Source organism: Anas acuta, chromosome 10 (genome assembly GCF_963932015.1).
Source record: "Anas acuta chromosome 10, bAnaAcu1.1, whole genome shotgun sequence".
Taxonomy (NCBI): Eukaryota; Metazoa; Chordata; class Aves; order Anseriformes; family Anatidae; genus Anas; species Anas acuta.
The window spans coordinates 20,320,332-20,343,352 of record NC_088988.1 but is presented as its reverse complement, the minus strand read 5'-3'; the positions used below and the strand labels follow the sequence as shown (position 1 = coordinate 20,343,352).

The 23,021-nt window shown below is 42.3% G+C and overlaps 1 protein-coding gene and 1 long non-coding RNA gene across 21 annotated transcripts in view; both read right to left on the bottom strand.

The window, feature by feature from the left end:
• ZNF536 (zinc finger protein 536) overlaps positions 1-23,021 on the bottom strand; it is a 350,225-nt gene that overhangs the window by 19,392 nt on the left and 307,812 nt on the right. The window lies entirely within an intron of this gene.
• Positions 1,073-6,297, bottom strand: LOC137861827 (uncharacterized). Its single transcript, XR_011099880.1, has 3 exons — positions 5,985-6,297; positions 4,556-4,623; positions 1,073-2,354 (listed from the first exon to the last, which is right to left on the bottom strand). It is a non-coding gene; the product is annotated as an uncharacterized lncRNA (long non-coding RNA).

Genomic DNA, 23,021 nt, shown 5'->3' with positions numbered 1-23,021 from the left:
CAAATTATTTAGCACACAACCTCACCGAATTATAGGACCCTTAAATAGAGCAATAGACTAGGAATGAGAACCTCTTTGATGTCCTTTTGTGCTTTTTTTTTTTTTTTTTTTTCCTCCAAACTCAGCCCTCAATTGATTGCTAACAGTTGAGGTATTTCTCAATGACTAGTGGAGCAAGTTGATTTTTATTAAGTAGCTCTCCGTAGAATATTTTGCCACAGTCTTGAGCAGTGGGGTATACACCACCTCTCCGGCCCTAGCCTACTGCAAACAGATTGTTAATCAAAAGACAGTCTAAAAGAATAGTCGGTGGGAAAATTCAGTCCTAAGGGCAAAATCCTGCCCTCAGTATTCATACGCAGCTCCCACCAGCTTCCACAGGGTCACACAGGAACGCACAGGAAGGAATCTGACTTTATTAAGTACTAGATGGTTTTTGACTGGCCTCTTGTGAAATAAATCTTTAACAAAAAAAAAAAAATTTTTTTTTGTTTGTTGTTTTTTTTTTTTTTTTTTTTGGCAAAATCATATCCTGTTCCAATTGAAAATAAAAATTACATTTTTCTTAGCTGTCACACTGAAGCACAGTGATCTTGCATGCAAAATGCATTAGCAGCTGAGCACACTTCAGGTATTGTAAACTGGAGTATGTCAAAGCTACTGGATCCCCACAGAAACCTGGCATCCCTCCATACTGTGCAGATATACCAAAAGCGAAACATTCAGATACCTGCACCTGTGATAGAGGATTTGGGTTCACCATATTTAACTGTGAGATCATGGCAAAAATAACAATAACAATAATGACAATTTTTAAAAATTAATTAAATAAATACATAAATAGAAAACTACATTTCTTTTTTTGAACCTGCAGTGAAGTGCAGAATTTGTAGATCTACTGCTTCACTCATCTCGTCTCTATGTTATAAATGCCTGACTTTTTAGTGAGCACTAGCATTTAGTTTACGAGTCAAAGCATAACTTTAGACCCATACTCTGATATAAGTCAGCACACCTTAAAGCCATTTTACAAAAGAAGAGCTTTTCTACCATTTATTAACAAACTTCCTTAAATATTCCATTTCCTTTGGCTTGTATAGATTATTTTTTTCTGCAGGTTTTCTTAACACAACATTTCCCAAGCTCGTTCACAGCTGACAAATATCCAGACCCACCTGCCCATGGTCTTCTTAGTGTGCCCTTTACTCTGTTATCTGATTTGCTGACCAAAATCCAAATGAAAATAAAAAATAGATGTTAGAAAACAGAATATTTTTATCCTATTCTCTTTGACAAACAGGGGCTAAGAGGGACGTAACTGTATAATTAACTTTAGATGTGCCTAATGTAACTCCATTATCATTGATGAGTCTTATGGAAAGACACTAAGAGGGAAATGTGGCTTCTAGAGTTTCATTGTGAAGCCAGCACGATTAAAGATTATTTCAGTATTTAGGCCCTGATTCAGCAAATTACTGAAGGTTATGCATAATATAAAGCCTGTAAGTCATCCCGCAGACGCGTGTGGGAATGCACACATGGTCACATGGTTCACGAGCATAAGTTGCCTCTGAACCAAGGCCTCATCATCTAACCATTACTTAAAAAGATTCATCAAAAGATACATGAAGATTGTCTTGGGGCTAAAAACTGACACATGCCACTGTTTCATTTTGAACCCACATTCCTTTTGTGTTTTTTCTTGCATTTATCTTTACATGGTATTGGTTCCTGGTGCAGAAGGATGGAGGCTCTGAGGAGGACACCAGACCCATCACCTGCACCGGCAGCGCTGCCAGAGCTACCTCTGCCAGTGGGAGGCCATTGGCAGCTAATTGGGAGGGTGGCAATTCTAACATCACCGTGGGTCCCCCTGAGCCCAGCTGGTTGTCACATAGACCAACAAACGCTGCAACTGGCCAGCATGAGCAGGGCTCAGACCCGGAGCTGAGGGATGGCGTTAGATCTTACCCAACCACCTCACCAACAGTGATGGCATGCAGCAAAGGCCACGTGATCAATATGTACCAAATCCTCCAGATGGTAAAAAAAATAATAATATATATATATATGTAATATACAGAGGACAGTAACATACATTACTGAGGTTGTTTTGTTTTGTTTTTTCCATCCATAAAATTGTAGAAGTCCATGATAATGAACCTTGAGCGTAATGAGTAAAAGCGATCCTCATCTATCTCTGCAGAAACGAAGTCAAGCGCAGCGTGTTGTTCACATAGGTAGCAAAAAGAAGAAAACATCTGTGGCACCAGCACCTAGCAGTGCTGTCAAACCCTGCTGCCTATGGGAGAGCTGATCCATCTCGAGCAAACTTCATCGGCTTCCATCAGCTTCTAGGAAAGGTTTATTTATATGAAATCAATGTCAGGCTCTGGGCTTTCAAGAAAACTGATACCCACGTGGATGTCTCTGTGTATAAACCAAAATCATTTTGCAACAAAACTAATGTATACAGTGGTTAGAGGGGACAAAATATTTGCCTTCTCAAGAAGCCATGCAATTCCTCTGATTTCAACAAACAATCTGACCCAGGTAACTTTTCCCTATCCACTGATATGCTGATCAGCACAAAGAGGGCTGTTAATGTACTTAAACGGACAAGTAAAAAAAAATTAATTTGTGGTTTAACTTAAAGGTCAACTCAATATATATTGAGAACACAACTGAAATTCTGCCATTAAATATAATCACTCCTCCAGTGATGGTAAATACTGTGTGGAAATATTCATCTGGAGCAAATCCCGATCTCAGACGAACACAGGACTGGAGATGCATGGTGATGCAGGAGAGCAGGGCTCAACTTTGTGCACAGAGCCCTTCCCATCTACAACGTTTGGGTATCAGGGCTGAGGCCGCTGAAAAATCTCCTTTAAATTCCATAAGATGTGATCAACATAATAAGATTTTATAACAATAATAACAATAATAAAGTTTTTCTGGGTTTCTGTTTGGACTTTTTCCAGCTTTCTGGAGTCCTGCTTTCAAGCATTTCCCATATCAGCAAATGCTAGAAAATTACTTTATCCTAAAAGGAAAGGAGTGAGATTTTTCTGTAATCATGTGGCTACAACAGTTAGAGCCTTCCAGATACAGGTAAGTGCCCTGAGCGTGCAGCTGCAGCACAACCTGCAGCACCGCGGGTGACAGAGTAGCCTGAGCCTCCCCTCCTGCCTCACCGCCCAGTGTGGGCGGCCCTCCTCAGCTCCGAGCATGGCATGGGTGTTCACAGCCCTGCACCAGTTTTCCTTTCTTTAACACAAAGAACTAAATCGAATAAGGCTTAGCTAGCATTTTATGCAAGCACAAACTTATTCTTTAAATAAGATACAAAGGTCAAATTTAAATCCTGAAGGTAGCATAAAAAAATTTAGATTAAACTGTGTGCATATATTTTTATATAGCATGTGTCCTGACAGTGTTGCCATCAGCATGGGCTTCAGAATTCATAATCCACAGTGTTATTTTTTTAAAACAGTTTGATTTGTTTATTAACTGTGCTTTCCTATTTCCATGAGATATAGACATCGACAGTGAATAGACCTTTTCTAATTGAACTGATAGCTTGAAAGTGAACATGTCCTTGAATTTACACTGAAAGATAGACAGTGATTATTTATAATAAGGAATTTAGTCAACTGCCTTTCCATTTGTACAGCAAGGACTTTATCAACAGACCATGTTTAGGTAAATAGTGCCAAATAAGATAAGTTCTGTATTAAAGGACGAATGTCTCACAGTGTCAGATGTACAAGGAAGAGACATTTGGTTGATGATATGTCCTGTAAGTATAAAGGAGAGTATTAAGATAACAGTTTATGCTAGCATTAATATATCAAAGTTCTGAACTGACCTGTTCCATCCAAACTGAATGCAAGAATGCTCCTAATTCCTAAGATTAATTTAATACCAAAAACAAAAACAACAACAACAACAAAAAAAAACACATTCAGCCTTATGTCCTGTTTTGCAGCTTTATAAGAATTGCTGGATTTGCAAAATAGCATTACTGTACGTATGGTAATAAATGGTCTGTGTTTGTCTAGCCAGAGTTGAAGCCTTTCTTCAAAAACATGCGCGCATGCGTGCACACACACACACACCTCTGTCTCTGCGAGCTCGCTTTGCCCACAATATTAGAGCCAAGCTATCTCCTTGCTGAAGGGCCTATTTGTCTGCTTTAAGTGAAATCACTCAATTCTCAAAAGTCAGTGGAGGACTTTGGAAGGGGGAGGGCTGGGAGAAGCCACTCCAAATAAGTTCCATTAATCAAAAGACACAGTCTAATGTAACTAATATTTTACAATTAGAGAAGACAAGATGGAACTAAAAGCCATCTATCTCTCTTACACCACATGATCATCGATTCATAATCAGAAGACTGAGTCGCACAAAGATGCATTTACAGAGGCTGGGGGAGGGGGCTTGGTCTGAGCCAGAGATAATGAACACGATGAGAAGGAGCGGCGCTGAAGGCTGAGGAAAGATGACACAGTGGTTCAATGGTGACGGATGACACGAAGATGAGTACTGATACCTGACAGGAAGCGAATGATGACTGCAGTCCTTTCCCACCATTATGATCCTCAATTATCTTGGTAAGGACTAAGAGAAAAAAAAGAAAAAGAAAAAAAAAAAAAAAAACAAAAAAAAAACAAGTGGCTCAGCCCATCCGTTTATTTATAAGCTGTGATAATGCTAGATTGTGCCATGCTGCTGGGAAAGGCCACCTTTTCACAATTTGATCAGCACTTTATAGGAGCTGTAGTTTCTATTGTCAGCGCTCATAGGCAAAAGGGGAAATGGGAAAATACAGTACTTGTCCGTCTGTTTTGTAATAAAATTCCTAAATCTTCAAAGGGAGTTATTTTTTTTCTTTCACTGCCACCTTCAGGAAAAAAAATAAAAAAAATAAAAAAATATCCTAGGCTGACCAAAATAATCAAATAGAAGAGAGAAAACTCGCTTTGTATTTGCATGTAGAATTAGCAGGCTGCAGCTCACACTCCTGAAATTACACACACAGATTTATACAAATGCATAAGACGCGGCGGGAAATGAGCCAGTGTGAGCAAGAGCTGGAGCTGAGAGGAGTGCAGGAGCAAAATGAAAGGGAACTTTTAAAGGTTCCTCATTGATTTAGGGAATTATTAATAAAAAGGGAAGAAAGTTCGCTCGACACTGCTTTGTAGTTGCAGAAGATGCCACAGGCTAGCATTTTGATACCAAAGAATATGCCGTTCTGCTACATTATTTATTTTTAAAGACACAGATCTCCTAGCTATGTTGGAGTCATTGCTTTTGAGAAAAAGAAAAACAAATTAAGATTAATGTTCTACACAGCTCCTGATAGCAGTAAATATTTGATCAGAACAATTCACATTTAAATGTTGACACATTAAAGATCATATTTTGGAAGAAATATTGCTTCTTTATGCCTTAACCACAGCTTTCCCTTCTTGTCCCCTTCCCCCTTTGTCCTCTTGGAAAAAAAAAAAAGTACACCATAGAAATATATATATATATATATATATATACACATACACACCAAGTACACACAACATAGCAACATATTTCCTAGCCATGAAAAAAAAAAAAAAAAAGGAAAAAAAAAGGTCAAAAATAGCTCTGCTTCTTTACTTTGAAGAAAAATCACATGTATTGTACAGGTCCCATATGCTCTGCAATTCTGCTGCCTTTTTCCTCAAGCTGCTTTACCCAAAGGAGCAGGCTGTGTGGTTTAGTTATGCTCAGGGCAGACCAAGCCCGGCTGCTGTGCCTTTGGGCTGGCCACAGTCCTGAACATTATGGCAACGGGCTGGCGGGCCTGCTGGCTGCCCTACCTGCTAAGCTGGGATGGGAACACAAAGCCATCTCTTGCACCAGCTTCCTCACACACGTATGAGCATGAAGCACCAGGTGGGCAGCCCAAGCCCAGCTACTCATCAAGCATGTTGAACACTGACCTGTGAGGCTTCACCTGACTCAATGCAAAATCTTTCCCTGGCCCCAGTACTGTTGGCACCACAAGTCTTCCGGCAAAACCTGCCACTACCTCTGCATCAGAAGGGAGCCATGTTACATGCAGCCCCTATTCGCACCGGGCTTGTTGGCCAAGTGGCCTGCAGTAATGACCATTAAAGTTCAGCTGGTGCTCCTCAATATCAGAGATGTTTAGGGTGGAGAAGCTCTAGATTTTGGCCACATACATTAAATAAAATAACAGATGCAGAAAAAAAAAAAAAATAATAATAGCAAGAATTTTCCTAAATAAACCTGCAAAAGCTTCCTTCAGTGATTACTGCCTTCCAGCCCTGAGTGTGCACAGGACTACTTGGGCTTAATGGGCACCAGGGGTGTGAGTGGCTCCTGTTGGCAACCTTGATGCTGGGGGAAGGCAGGGATAGGAGGACATGTCCACAGGGCTACACAGGGCACCATTTGGTTGACAAACAGCATGTCCCCAAAGAACTGAAACTATATTATGTGACATACGGTACCTTTTATGAAGCTGCTTTTTAATTTTGATGGCTCCTTGCACAGAGAATACACATGCTAGACCAGGTTTGAAAGCAACACACAGAACAAACCGCACTCGGGGCTACTATACGATAAATGCAATATTCATCTCACACTCTGTGTGCACAATGAGAAGCCTCATTGGTACAAGACTATAAATATTCTAAGAAGCGTTTCCCAGATTTCCATTTAGGAATCCTAATTATGAACAAATGTCCTTAATCTTCCCACTTCATACATCTGAGATTTAAGACAGGTTGAATCCATGATCATCACCCTAATTAGCCCAAACAAAAGGCTCCACACATGAGAAGTATTGTTATAATGTATGCATCTTAACAGCAATTGATCACATATTGTAAAGCTATAACTGGTTTTCATAAATAAAATATCCTCAGATCCTCAAAAGTGGTAACAACAGATATTATGTAATCCATTTTTTGAGTGTTTTTTTTTTTTTTCTTCTTCTTCTTCTCCCCCCCCCTCCACTCCCCCCCCCAAAAAAAAAAAAAAGCACACACTTGACTTATGCACAAGTTGGGCCTGTCTCCCTATAAGGTTATTTCAGGATTTCTAGGGATACATCTCTAATGCCAGTAGATTCACAACTGTGTAAAATTGGCCTATCATAGTGATTAATTGGACTAACTTAATCTATACCTGCAAATTAAGTAATTGCACACACAAATATCCTATTTAGCATGTGCATGCAGTTGTCTAATTTGCACATACAATCACACTCTTTGGGTAAGTGACATACACGATTATGAACACTTTTTCTGCCCTTGTCTGCACTCATAAATTCTCTGAAAAAAAATCTCATTCTTTGCATTGAATTCAAATAAACAAATATTTATGATATCTGTCAATATCACTGCTTTTCTCCAAATGGCAATCAGCACAAACTACCTACACTTACGAACTAGAAGGCAAACTAATAAAAAGGATAACAGGGAAATGAAAATACCTTACATTGTGCAATTGTTAGGCTCGATTCACTTGTTTTTCTTTGAACACAACTCCATAAAGTATGACTATAGGAAACTTGGGTTGACTATGCACTGAAAGACTGAAGGTTTAAAATAGAATTTGAAAATTATTTTCTTAGTTTTATAGTAGAAGATTTAGTTATTGACAGGGTACTAAAAAACTGTTATTAAGAAAAATATGAAGATCAGCCTGTGTTTTGGATCATGAGGACAATGTAACGCCTGCTGCTCAGCACACATAGACTAAAGTTTCCCTTTGTATTACCCCCACGGCTTTGAAACGGTGGCAAATAAATATTAACACCTGAAAGCCGCATTAAGAATCCCATGCAAATTTAAGCAGGAATAATCTTCAAAAAGAAAATAGAGGGGCGAGGGGGGGGGCGTGTGGAGAGAGAGAAGGTTGCAGAAGGAACAAGGCTAGGAACCAGCGGCCAGCTCAGCAGCAGGAGAGGGCCGAGCACCCCAGAACTGAGAGGGCCGCGTGGGGGCCTCGCGCAGCTCATGGCGCCGCGGGGCGGTCTGCAGCGACACCACGAGGCGCGGGCGACGCAGCGCAGCGCGGGGCCGCCTCCAGGCCCTGGCTCCGGTCCCGGCGCCCCCGCGGCCGCTCCGCGCCCCCAGCCGCGCAGGGGAGGGGGGCGCCGAGCGGAGCCGGGGGCGCAAGGCGGCCGCCCCCGAGCCTCCGAGGGCCTCGGGGTCGGGGAAGGCTACAGGGGACAGGCCGGAGCTGCCTGACCCGCTGGGATGGCGGAGGGCTGTTGAGCCCCATGTCGTGCGACACTGTGGGAAGTAATTTAGGTAGCACGGCTGGCAGCGGGGCTTTGCTCATTCTGTCAGTGTTAGCTTTTGCATAGCTACTGGCTGGCTTAGGAGAAATGCATCCTAACTTCTGTTATTCTATATCAAGGCGATTAGGGTCAGGAGGTTTGTGAGCACAGCCTGAGGCCCCTGCCAGCCCTGCAGCTTTGGGCTGGGAGCAGGGTTTGCACGTCGTCCCATCCCTTGTGCCTCAGGAGAGGCCAGTGTTGCTCGCCTGGGCCTTCAGCAGTCTCTGGTGCGTGGCTGGTCCTGCACCAGCTCCTGCTCCTTGCTGGCAGGTCATACTTCCAGCTCCTCTGCACACACTGCCAACTTCAAAAATCAGATATTTAACAACAGAAATAGTATGGTGCTGTCCTTTTGGCACGCACAATAAAGCCCAAGCATTGGCACAAGTCTTCCACTCCACATCTCATGAGGATGAAGCTTCCCGTGATGCAAAACTGGTGGGTAGGACAAGGCTGGGCTATGGAGCATGCCCAGGAGGGCCAGGGGGCAGCGGGGCCGGTGCCAGCAACACACAGAATTAATCAGAAAAAACTAGATAAATCACATCACTAACTGACTCAATTCCTGGATTATAAAGCCAGAAGGCACTACTGAGGTCACTCTTGACCTCCCTACTCCTGCAGCCTAGGGAACTTCCCAGAATTAGCTGGTCCATTGAGCTGGAGAGTGGGGGCTGAAACAGAGCGTAACTTTCAGAAAAAGGCTATGTCTTTATGGCAGAACTGGACTTGGACACACTGAAGGTGAGCCTTGGGATCTTCTCACTCCAAGGCATATTTGGTGTAGTTGAGCATTTTTGTAGCTTGTCTCCAAACCCATTCAAACAATCCTGTCTTTGTAAGGCCAATACAGCCGTGGAAGTGGAGACCATGCCAGCATTAGCTGCAGAGATCACAGTCTTCAGCAGGCTCTGCTGAGACCTGCAGGATTGCACTAACGCCACAGCCAACAAGTGCATGTTCTCCAAGTATATGCTCCCCACAAGCATTGCGCTGTTTTAAGAAGTCCTGCTGCTCAGCAGTGAAATGTATAACCCTTCTTTAAGTGTGACTTGTGAACTCACATTGGTCTTTAAATAAATTTCTTCTATGTGATTGTGTCCAGTGCCCAGAGTCACAACTTGGTACAGAGGGATGTGGATAACTGTCCTGCCTCCACATGTCTGCTCGTTAACCACAGCCTCTGCACTAGCAGCAAGCTCTGCGAGTAGCCAGATTTTCCACTGTGCAACTGATTTAAAAAAGAAAAAAAAAGAAACAGAAAAATACAGGCAAAAAAACTGGACTGTTCAGGACTCACAATTAAATACCCCTTTTATAATATCTATATATTATATAGATATAAATAATATTTTTTATAAAATCTGTAATGTTTTCCAACAGTAAGTGTTGAACCGATTTTGGAAAGGGATTGGATGCTAGTATTGCACTATGCTTCTGGTTTCTAAAGCAGCACTGGAGGTGACCAGCACTCCTGGGGTCACGCCAGGAGGCGGTGGCAGCCAGGAACAAAACCTGAGGTGCTGGAGTTTAGTGGAGCACTGAATCCACATTTCCAGTGTCAGAGCTCCCTACTAGATGGGCAATCTTTAATCCATTCAATATGCACCATATATTAATTTCCAAGTATTAATTTGGAACCGTTCATTAATTTGGAATCAGTGTACCTGCAGTAATCAAAACATCACATTGCAGAGAAGCAAAAGCATAGAGAAGTCTGCTACCTCAACATTGCTACTTTTACCAAACTGACTTAAAATCCCATCAAAAAAAAAAAAAAAAAAAAAAATCACACCAAATGTGACAAGATTTGTTTTTGGAAATATATATTGATTGGCATTAATTATGTTTTCCACTGTTAATTCTTTATGAAATGAGTCTGAGATGATCTGTTTCATTATTTTCCCTAGACAGAAGGAAGCTTGTTAATTATTTTAGGTCACAAGATTGCCTTACTTCCAGCTTTCTGAAAGTTCATCTTCCAAAATGTAATAAAAGCCATACTTACGTGAAGTCTCTACTTTGGTCTATTTATTAAAATGCTTCGACTAACAACATATTTCTTTGTTTCCTAAATGTTAAAGGCCTGGCCACCATCTCATACTTAAGAAGAGCGCTTGCCCTCAGCACTGCACATACACATGTGATGCATACAGAGCGCGTTACGAAGTACTTCACCATGTATTTAACCATTCAAAAGACTTGAATAGCTCAGATCTAGGTCCATGCATACGTGTAGTAGCCTAGACAGACTGGGGAGAGCTTGAAGAGAGGTGTGGGAGGCAGAAGGCAGCCAGAGCAGCCACCAGGAAGGACCACCCTGACGGTGGCACGTGCCACCCATCTGGGATCTGAGAGCAAACGCTTGTTCTCCCTGCAGCTGACACAGACGCATCTGCAGTCACCATTAACAGGCTGTCACTTGCTTTGAGGGGAAGCACAGCCAGTGCTGTCTCTTCCCTGTGAAACAACAGGGCCATGCTGTCCCGGTGACCGTGCTGACCCTCTCGTGTCAGAGCTGTCATGGTCCAGCTGTGAGCCCCTACCTCTTCCCAGGGCCTGCAGGCTGCTGCTGACCACACTCTGAGGGCAGCACTCCACACCTCTGGGTTTAGCCCTGATGAAAGGTACCTGAATAAGGGTTGGTTTTTTTTTTTTGTTTTGTTTTGTTTTTTTTTTTTGCTTTTTCCTCATGAGACTAGCTGGAAAGTATGGGGTAAGACTTCCATTGCCCCCCTCCTTTCAATTTTTACTATTTTTTCCCCTCCTTCCTTTCTCTCTTATCTATTTCCAGATAAGATCTCTGGCCCAATTGCAGTAATTACGGATTGTGCCTTATACTAGGTAGACATAAAGATGCATTTGGGAAGTTAGTTGACAGCACTCTTCTTTGCATGTAATATTAATTTCAGTTCGACAAACTTTCTCCTGATGCACTCAGGGGCAAGACAGATATCTCTTAAGACCCTCCTGCCTCTTTTTACCTTTTAGTAGTGTTAGAAGCATATCTTTTAGAAGCATTATGAGAATTAACTAGTGAACGTTTCCAAAACTGTTAGGCGAGTGCCTACATTATTATTCCCTTCATGCAAGCTATTTCCTTGTGATGTGCTCAACTAAGCCAGAAGCCAGGATTCCTCTGTGGCACCCAGGGAGGATGGGTTGGAGGCAGTGTTTCAGCTCCTCACTGTGTTTCCACAGCCGTAAGACTTGTTGGGCTGCTTTCCCAAGGCCAGCTCTCTCTTCAGGCAGGGACTCAGAGCCCACGTGTGGCAGTGAACACACAGGGATTGGCAGCTGATTTCCTAAATCCAGTGCGCACCAAAAGTGCAGGGGCAGACTGGCAAGCACTGGGATCACCCTGGCTGCCTGGAAGGGAGATATGTTCCTGTGCATCCCTGCCTACTGTCTGCTAACACCCATGTTTAGGTCTTGGATCCATGGTTTGGCCATGGACCAGAAGGGAGTATTCTAACAACAAGCTTCTCCAAGTTTATTTCACCTCCCTGCAATACCCCAACCTCTCCTTCTAGAGAAGCAACATGTTAAAAACAGCTTTTTCTCCTGTAAAAAGCATTGTGCAGACTTCTGAGCAATTGATGAATACAATTCTAGTGATATTTTACCTGCTTTTTCAGGCAAATGAACAAATTGCACTTTGGTTTCCAATACTATCATACTCAGTCTGCTCTTGATTGAATGCAGGATGCACAGTTGTATTAAGAATTAATTTTTAGTTTTAATATATTTTCCAGGGCCCTGTACAATACAGCTTTTTCCTTTGGCAACATCAATGCCCATAAAACTCAGATGCACACTCTTTTCACAGCAAAATCTTTCCTTGAAAATACAAAATGATATTTCATCTGCGCTTGTACATTAGTCAATGAAACGTATTCATTGCATTCCAACTTGGGGATTGATTACCATGAAGTGTAAAAAGAAAGGGGGGATGGAGTTCTTTTCCCAAGAAAAGAACTTTATTATTATTTTACTTTTTAGTTGAAAAAAGTCAGACTGCAAATGTCCAGCTGAAAACCTGATTGGAAACAGAAATTGCAGCACAGAAGTATTTTGTGATGACTCAGAAGAACAATAGTTTAGTGCCTATTGCTTCCAGTTCCCTTCTAATGACCAGTTTCCACATGTGGACCACCAGGACTGTGATCAGAGTTGCCTTCTTTTGGGAGTATCTTCATTATTGGCAAGATATTAGCCAGCATCAGATCCACAAACTGAACTGAGAAACATTGAGGTAAAATAAATTGCTGCATGGGGAATGGAAATTGAGGCATCCTGATGTGCCAAGGGGATAAAATCAGATCTCTGGATATATTTGATATATCCTCCAAAAGGTCTCGGTCTTGTGAGGCACAGTGTAGAAGAGGGAATTAAACATCATATCAAAATCAAACCAAACCACCACCAACAAAAACAGATCAAAACCCCAGTGTAATACACTTGTTTCATGAATCTTATGTTCTGGGAGTCAGCTTCTTGATCTGCAGGGACCTGACTCATGGCATTGCCTCTCTCAGTGCTAGCAATGACCCAGCTTCCCCCCATCTTAGCTTGGTTATGGAAAGCAGGTCCTGGAGGACAACAAAGTCATGGCAACCCAAACAAGGATTCCCACAAGCACCACCAGGAGCACTTCTGAACTTTTCATCTCTGCAGTTACAGGGAGTCTAAATACAGGCAGTATTCTTTGTAAGCAGATATATTTGGTAAAACATGCTATTTTGAAGAAAAAAAAAAAAAAGGCTTCCATAAAATCAGTAATAGTTGCATATTTTCAATCAGCCATAATAAAAAGTAATGCCTGTGTTTGCCCTCAACTTTATGGTTCTCACTACATCTACTCTGTTCAGAAAGAGTAGGTGAAGAGAGCAGACGGACTGTTCTGGCTCGCTTGGCTGTCACTAAACGATCTGCTGAACCACACAAGGTCTTATGAACCTGTCTGTGGGTCACACAACTATTTTTCTTTACCACACCACCTATGATCTTACTGCAAAAACAGTATTTCCATATGGATGCAGTAACATTTGCCCGCCTGCTCTGAACACAAGGAAAAAACTACAGCAAGCAGGCCTTGCCTGCTCAGTTTTCCTTATATAAAACTATATATATATATAAAATATATACATACACATATGCTGTAGCAGTACTTTATTTACTCTAATTTTTAATAGATAACTACAAATGCTATTATTGGTCATCATATTATCTGTCCTTTCTGTGTTATTTAAATTGGTGATCTCCAGTGCAAAGAAGTTCACCACCTGGACTGCACTCTAGCTAAAACACCTGTCATCGTTTGGGACAATTTGATTTTTACATGTGGCTATTGTATACAGATATTCCTTAATGCTTTGAAGGTTATCTTGGCATACATGCACGTACACACAAGGAAAGATTGGAAAAGTCCTTAAAATAGCAAACAAAAGTGATTCTGTCTATTTTGAAATTACCCTATCCAAAGGGTACATGGTTTTGCTTGCCCAGACTCGGGGATTACCATGAAAAGCTCACTTGCTCAGGTTTTAAGAAGTTCACAGAAATTAAGCACCCTGAATATAATTCCTGCCACCACAGACTGAGAACAGTTTGCCATGCACATGATTTGAGAAGCCGTTTGGACTGATGCCTTCTGCTTAGTGTTTTATCTCAAACTTTTATCATGTGAAAAATGCCGTTTCAGTGGCGACGTTCCCCTGAAGTGCCTGCCTGGCTTCTGCGTGCATCTTGGCCAGCTGCCTCCTGCCACCCATACTCACAGCAGCGGCTTCAGGCATGCAGGCTCTCGCCCTCTTGAGGTGAGAGTGCCACCTTGTAAACTCCCTCCACATGAGCTCGCTCACATGAAGAATTACAGAAAGCTGTGAATGTTTGCTGTCCTGCCAACTGCTTACAAACTTGCGGCTGATGATTTGGAGACTAAAAGCTCCCTTAACATACCCTATAGCAAATTACTCTTTTTTTCCTACGTAACAGTAGCCCAGATCTGGGGAAGACCTGTCAGTGAGGCATTTCTGTCTAGCTCCTGCCTTGTCACTGGAAATTGCATGAAGATCTTGAGTTTTATCACAATTTTACTGTCTTTTGAAAATAGATCCAACATTATTATTTCTGTTTGAGATGTTTCACTACTTCTCAGAAGCGGAGTTTGTTACAATTATTTATTACTTCTACAAAACATCTCCTATTATGAAGAACAATCTTTACCTCCTATTATGAAGAACAATCTTTACGTATTTCACACCATTAAATTAACCATGGAAAACATCTACATATGTCTGGCAAGAAACTTTGGTAAACAGACCTAGTTACGTCCTAGTTAAAATAACTTTATGTTCAATAAAGTCCTCAAAAATATTGAAAGTCATATTTAAAGCATTCTCATAAAAAATTATATTGAGAAAAGACAAGCTTAATTCTCAAAGGCTCCATTTTTGAAGTAAAAAATAATATTTGTACTGTTTCTAAATTGGAATAAAATTGCAAGGATGCAAACAGTATCCTATATCATAATCTATAAACCAGTCACAAATGTTAAATCAACTGTAAAAATGATTTAAAATCTACATGTATAATTTTATTAAACTGATTTAAAATCACATTTATGCTACCTTCATTTATTTACTGTATTTCAGACAACATTGTGTTTATAATGGATTTGCATGAATACAGATATATATGGAAAAGAAGCTGTAAGAAGGAACAAGTTTCCTCTTTGGTGCATGTTTTCTTAGCACATGCTTGTGGTAAACAGAAACAGATAAATTAAAGATGCAAAGGCCTTGTTAGGTTCTGCAGTCAATTCTCTGCAATTTTATGTTTGTTCTCTTCAGTTTGCTTATTCATAATAAAATGCCTTTTGTTCTTTGTTCCAAGCTTAGAAAGCACTACACAAATATGAATTAATATCTGTAAAACTGTAGCCATTTCTAATATCATTCTGGTTTCTTGCAGATGGGAAAACTGTGGGCTGCGACTTTCCATGTAGCTCCAGCACAGATCCAACTACATTAATGGAGCTTTTTCAGGCTTATTTTGGTGAAGGCAATTAGAATCAGCAGCTTATCTGGAGATAGCTGAGAAGGGGTTATATGAAAATTTTAGGGAGCACACAAGCTGTTGCTAGCTTTCTAATTATTTCAGTATCTTGTTAGTGAATCTCTCTGCCTGCCCCCACCAGCATCCCATCCCTGACATACAAACTAACAAGACTGGCAAATTCCTAAAAACCATCAGTAACAATTTTAACAGCAAATTGTAACTTGAAACTTTACAGGTTGGAAAGTTACAGGATAAATTCCTTTCACATCCAGATTAGAATAAAACATAGGCAAAGGTAAGCTTCTCCGGTCTAAGAAATAAAGGATGTGTTTCATGGCATTGCTTCAATTTCTTGTAAAGAACGTAAAAGCTGTGGGGCTCTGGAGCATGATGAGAGGCACAGACACAGCACCCATGCTGTTCTGGGGGCCGGGGCCTGTCCCACCCGCAGGTTGCTGGCACCAGGAGGTATCCCTGTGCCCTGCTTATCACCAACTGCCAAGAGCCTCCGCTGTCTCCTCCCAGTTCCTCCAAAAGCAGTGGAAGTTTGCTAAGTGTTTATTAAAGAAAGAGAAGCGAACCCCTCTCACTCTTCCTTCCAGACATTACAACTCGTGATTCCACAGAAAGAGGGAAAATCCAAACATCAAACCCTCCACAAGGCAAGATTTATTTTTTTTCACTTCAGTGTATCCCTAATTTAAAGCGTATGTCTCTTTACAAAGAAAATGATTTCTTGCTGTTATACCATGAGACGTTGCAAAAACATTAAGAATAATTCATGTGCAATTTAAAACAGACCCCACCGAGCAACTGGTGCTTTAATGACAGCCCACCAATCCATTGCACCACAGATCCAAGGTTGGTCCTTGGGCCCTAGTGAGGGCTGGGAGACATCACTCCTGCTGGTGAGGAAGGAAAGGATGGCATGCGGCATGAAAAGCAGAGACTGCAGATCGCCAATACCCCCAAAACACCTGGCTGAAGCCCTCACCCCACCATCAGGGCACAAATGAAGGCGCAAGCAAAAACATTAGGAATGCTATACAAACTTCCTCAAATTTTGGCTGAGTAGCTCGTCTGAGCAAATCACTGCCTGACCTGCCCATACCCTGCTGGAATACAAAAAGCCCAGCATCACATTTCTGTCCTGAAATCTGTGTATTTTGGCAGTCACTTCTTTTGAGCGTTATCTCCTCCTGGCACATAACTACCTTTGATATAAGGAACAATCAGCAGGGTTGGTAATGCGCATTATCTTAGCAATGCTGCAAACATGTTTGCAGACAGTTACTGCTCCTTCAGGACTCCATATGACCTTTAACATCATTTTCCCCAAAAGTTAATTTCTGTGATTAATGCAATGTACTAAAACCCATAAATCTGATCATTTGAAGGATTCAAATTAGGAATTATTGACAGGTGATAGAACAGAAGTGCAGAGATGAGGCAGATTTTCTCATCTGTCCATCTAAATGTTGGAATACGTATTGATTAAAATATGACATGGTATAGAACCTGCCATAAATCTAAACTCTATTAGGGATTCAATTAACATAAAATGACAACCTAAGAGAAAAGCCCTAGAAGTTGGCCTATCTCAGTTTGGAATGTTATAACCAACCTATCTCTGCAAGTTCTGAAGTAAATAGAGATGTTTCACCTTGGGTCAGTACCCACACATGGAAACTGAACCCTCCACTGAATATGGGCCCAAGGCACTGAGTGTTTTCCCAGATTTTCTTTTCAAATTGAAAACATTCAAATATGCAAACTGAGCATAGAGTAAAATTGTACCCATGCAATAGGATCACCATTGTCAAAAATTACCTCTTTGGTGGCTTCATTATCCATGAAGCTCCTGGGCCTAGCAAGCCCCTTGCATTTGAAATGACTTCAGCAATCAGTGACATCAAAAAGTGGAAAGATCACTATACTCACCAAAAACATTGACAATGGGGTGAAGTTTCCAGGTAGAACCATAGTGGGGGTGTGGGGGTGGAGAACAAATAAATAAATAAAAATATAAATAAATAAAATCAATAAATAAAAAAAAATGTGTGTCCTCACTATGATCTATCTTTTAGCTTTCTATTGCCTGGTCTAAGTAAGGTAGCTGATGGAACAGCATGGGAAAACAAATGCTGTACAATGGCCTAATGCTATGAGCAGAGGGAAGGCTTGCTTTCATAGAATCATAGAATATCCCGAGTTGGAAGGGACCCTTAAGGATCATCAAGTCCAACTCTTGACACCGCACAGGTCTACCCAAAAGTTCAGACCATGTGACTAAGTGCACAGTCCAATCTCTTCTTAAATTCAGACAGGCTCGGTGCAGTGACCACTTCCCTGGGGAGGACTTGGCACTCTTGCTCAATGGGTCTTCTTTGCACAAAAATGGAGAGGTGCAAATTTTTCTTGATTTGTAACTGATTGGGGCCAAGAATCCTTTCACTGGATAAAAGCGTAAATGTGAGGAAAGCACTAGGATTTGAATCAACATGCTGCAGGAACCAAGGTTCCAGACTTAGATTTCACGAACACTGCACGTCTGTGGCATTGTTTTATTTTAGTTGCAGTTCAAACTGCTCATGCTTAAACCAAGCTCTTGAAGACTTTTATAAGACTGGGAAACCCTTCCCACATTAGGAAATTAGCAAGTATTACCTAAACGCCTAGTTTTCATGCTGTGGCTTAGAGCACTTATCTCTGCACAAAGACATGTTCCTCTACTTGTGGAGGCTCAAGATTTCCCTCGAGTTGCTGAAAGCCTTAAACGAGCCTTATAGCCCTATCCCCATCTGTTTCACTGAAACAGCTTTGTTCCTGATGAGGCTGCAGTTAAGCCATCCGAGCAGTCTGTTCCCTTCCCCTTCCAGCCAGCTCGTCCTACCCAGACCACCTTTTGCCCGCTTTATTCTTTCCAGTAATCAATAATTACCTTTCTCTGCTCCCACTGATGACTTCTGCAAGGGCTAGCCTTATGTCACTCCAGCAATTGAAAACATAATCTGTGCTCTAATGAGTATTTGTCTAGGGTTCACAACTGCAAATGGGAAAGTGTTAACCCAAAGTCCCCATAGAAGCTGACTGGGAAAGGCTGGCTGGCTGGCACTATACACCAGTGGTGAATCCTCCCAGGAACAAAATTAGTGTGTGTTATTAGTCTGCATATTATGTTCCCATTTTAAGAGATACTAATTTTCTCTCCTTTTCTCCAAAGTACCACTATTTAGAACTATAGATTCATAATCGCCCACAAAAACCATTGTCCATATTCTCTCAGTACATGCATTATATTTAATCTGTTCTCAAGCCTCTATTTAAATGTGACTTGCATTTATAATATTTTTATTATAAAATTATATATTTTCTGTGCAGCTAATTTCTGCTGTGCAGCTATCATTTTCCCTTCCAAGAGAAACTCAGTCTCTCAGTGTTGCAAACCAGTAATATGGGAAACAAGCAAGCTAACAAATTTGTGCAAAATACATTTTAAATAATGTTTAACAAACATGGATTTGTTACACGTTCAGTTGTTTTTCATATTGTTTACTTAAAATAATAATTTTCAAAAGGTAATTGAAAAAATTGCTGTTTCTGAACTGAAAAAGCAGGGCTTTTTCATACTCATCAATTCAATGTAACTGGCTTTCTCCACCACAATTGGTTGAGGGAGGAAAAAAAAGGAAAAAAACAAAACAAAACTGGGATTTCAGATGAAAAACAAGGTTGTTGAAACTTCCCTAATCAACTCTACTGAATTGGACCAACAGCAAACTGTCACAGAAGTTGCCTTTGTGCAGGCTGGGGATGCCGTGAGCAGCCTGCTGCAGATGTGGCAGGAGAAAGCCTGACTCAGTGAGATCAGCAGCCCTGCCTTCCTCCACTGGGGCTGCCCGTACAGACAGAGATGCTGAAGGTGTGCAAGTTCCACATGTTTTCATAAATCTAACAAAACCCATCAAGCTATTTTCATCTCCTTTCTCTTTTACTTTTGTGCTTACAGGAGGCCAAGAACTGAGTGAGTATGCAATTAGTATGATTGGAATCTGAATTGTGGCCTCGCCCCCAGAAAACAGGGGCTGCTTGAGATTAATTGGAAAAGCAAAGAAAATAAACCACTTCAGTTCAAACTGTTTCTGAAGTACTGTGGTAAGCCTCATATGATATGAATACATAACCTTCGCGTGATAAATACACAAAAGGGTGCTTTTAACGTGTCACGATGAGCACTCAGTTGGTTCATCAAGGCAAGGAGTGTGTGAGGTGCTCAAGGAGCGTACCCATGCGCTTGGCTGCTGCTGCACTCTGTGGGGTAGTGGGCACAGACTGCTGCATGCTGGAACACTTATGGGCCAGATCCCCGTGCTGTTTGCCTCAGCAGAAACTTGAATTGCATCTGCCGAAGCTGTCCTAAGAATGCCCAACAGCATGCCCCTGCCCACCCCGTGTACGGGATGCAGCACACAGAATATTCAGCACCCTATTCTCCCATTCTTGCCCATTCCCCAGCACACCTGTTTTCCCCAGGTCTCTTCACTACTAAGCCTCTCCCATAACTTCTTACTTTACTTCCTTCACCCAACACTACAAAGCAAGCTAGGATGATTATCAGCCAATATTTACACCTGCCAGAGGCACGAAGTTGTACTGTGGCGAGTCAACCGTGCTACCAAGCAAAGTATCTGCAGCAAACTAAATAAACACGTAAGCAGAACATCTGCAAACAACTCAACAACTGAGAGTATACCACCCATTCAGATTGAATACCTTCTGTGCAAACCAACAGGACTGATGATGAAGAAAGTGCTCTTTACAGGGATTGTGATTGCACTGCATTAGATTGTAGCAGAGCCCCGCTGGGGACAAGCTGACACTCCACACATTGCCAACTGAAAACTTGGGAGTGTATTTGCCTGTTGAAAGAGAAACAGGCATGGACCAAACCCAAGATCCCAAGAGACATGAGCAGTGGCTCTGCAAGGACAATGATCTCACCTCCTCAGGGTGAGCCCCTGACAGGAGGACCTTCCTGGCACTGCTGCACCAGACAGGCTGCTGAGGGCACCCCGTCCCCAGAGAGAAGCGTGCGTGTTCCACACAGTATGCCCATACTAGAGCCAGAAGAAGATGCACACCCAACATACAATGCTGCTTTACGCTGTGTGGAAATGGATAATTACTTTTCATATGGAATGATCTTCTATGAGTTACAGTAGTTAGGAGGAGAGACATGGAGATGGCATCAGCGTGAGGTGCTTTATTCTCACAGATCGATCTGAGATTGTCACCTCAAGAAATATATAGCAACATCCCCTTGGGCTGGGAGGGATCGCAAGATGACCAGGGAGGGGAAGATGAGCAAACTGTAGCCCCATGGGCATGTGGAGCATCAGAAGGCAGCTGGCACAGGACAGGTGACCCCCAGGGAAAGAGTGTCACCAGTTGTCTGAAGCGATTCTGGATGTACAAACACTGCCTGAAACTGAGCTGGCTGGTGCACGGGGGTGGTCTCAGCTCTTGAGGAAAAGAAGAGACATCATATTTTCTGTATAATTCTAGCCGCACCAACTTACAGCAGTACTGAATTTAATGTGAATAATGTTAACAGTCTCTCAAACCCTTCAGAAGGGAAGTAGTTTAATGTCTGCAAAACACACTAATGCTGGAAGAAAAATGACATGCTATTGTGTGTTCAGACATTCAGAGTATTTGCTATTTGTTTGGAGTTTTATGGGGTTGGGAAGACAGATGGAAATTCGTTTGTTAGAGTAATGCAAATGATAGCAACATTACTGGATGCCTTGTAGGAAGTCTCAGTGTGATAGAAAAGCCTCTTGATGTGAATCGTAAATTGAAATTAAGCTTTTCCATTGAAGAAATGGGAGCTCGATTGACAATAACTTAAGGGAAAAAAAAAAAAAAAAGAGGAAAAAGCAGCAGCTTTCCCACCAGACACTTCACGAGTGACAACATTGTCTTGATGTAAAGATGTAAAGCCTTTGCGATCCCACTGAGAGAATCACTCCGTCACAGAGGCCACAGCCTGGTCCTGTGGTGTACGCAGACAGTTCCCCCTTGGTCTGCAGCACCCCTACAGGGAGGGGGCTGAGGACAAGGACAGGCCGACAGAGAACTGTCACAAAGGGAATATCTTCCTGGAGCCCCAGGAGAGCGTGGAATGTAACACAGAAAGCGCTCCTGAGAGTGTTTAAGTGCAAGCTGTGGATGTGGTGAAGGATGAAATGACCATTCACCACAGCTCCTCATGAATAACTCAGGGCCAAAAAGCCTTCAAGTCGCATGAGTTTGGGGTTGTGTACTTGACAAAGGAGCTCACACCTCTTACCAGTGTAAGGGGTGCTCGTGTCCCCCTGGCCTGGCAGCAGCTGCAGCCTGGCTACAGCTCACAGCCTGCTTCCCAGGCCGGCCTGGCCCCACGCGGCACCCTCTGTGCCAGGCAAACTGCCCGTCTCAGAAGACCTCAGAAACAGATAGATAGATAGACAGATAGTAGATAGATAGATACACACACTCCTTCTCCCTGTTTGTGGGTCGTGAGCTCCCTCTTGTGGTTTTCTGAGCATTTTCAGCGTCCCTAAAACCCGCTGTGATGTTAAACCAGGACGGGCACTCAGTGGCCATGGCACCCCAACTGTCCCCAGCACCACTAGTACAGTTCTCTTTGGTCCCAGACGATTGCTGTTTCACTTCTCAAATTCTTGTTAAAACCTTCAACGTAGGAAATAAAAACTCTCAATGCACACTGTAAGCCCCAGCAGCTCAAATGAAAGTGTAAAGTTGAAATATTCCCTGGTGCAGGAGGGGCCTTGGCCTGCCCTGTGGCATACCACACAGGGCCAGGGCAGGTGGCATGTCCCCTGTCAGCTCTGGGGTGCTGAGGGGGCACCAGAAACTCCTCACTGCCCAGATGCTCCCACAGGACTTGTTATCTGCTGTCCTTCCAAGTTCAGGTCAGCAGCAGCATCGCTGAACACAGCAACCCAGGTTCTGTGCTGAGTTTGTTCACATAGGGCAGTCAGCAGCCTGCCACCAGCCCCATCCCTCCGTTGGCTCTCCCCATCTCCATGTCAGTTCCCACAGCTGAAATAGAAATGGTCACACCACCTTGCTGCTAGGCTCCGTGTTCCCCCCAGTTATCTGCTTTTCTGTCTGAGGTATCTGACTCAACAGCTTCTCAGGGAGAGGAAACCAAATATTTTAAACAGTTTCCACCTTTAAGATTCCACACTAGCATTGCACAGCAAGGCAAGTCTTGTTGCCTTCTTGCTGATAATGCTTTCCCAGCGAGGTTTGAGAGCCATGTCCTCCTTGCATGAATCCTGGGGGCTCAGTGGCTGCCCCTGCCTCGACTCTTGGACTTTGTGCAGAGCAACAGTACAGCTAGCTAGTAGTATCTTACAGGAACATATGCTTATATATCTAGCATAATGGCTAGAGGAGGGCTTCCAGACTATATAGACAGAAAAAAGGAAAAAACAAAAACAAAAACAAAACACAACCCACCATGTCTGAAGTACACTTGATCCAACAATTCATTATTATTATATGGGTACATAATTTAACTGTATAACAAGTC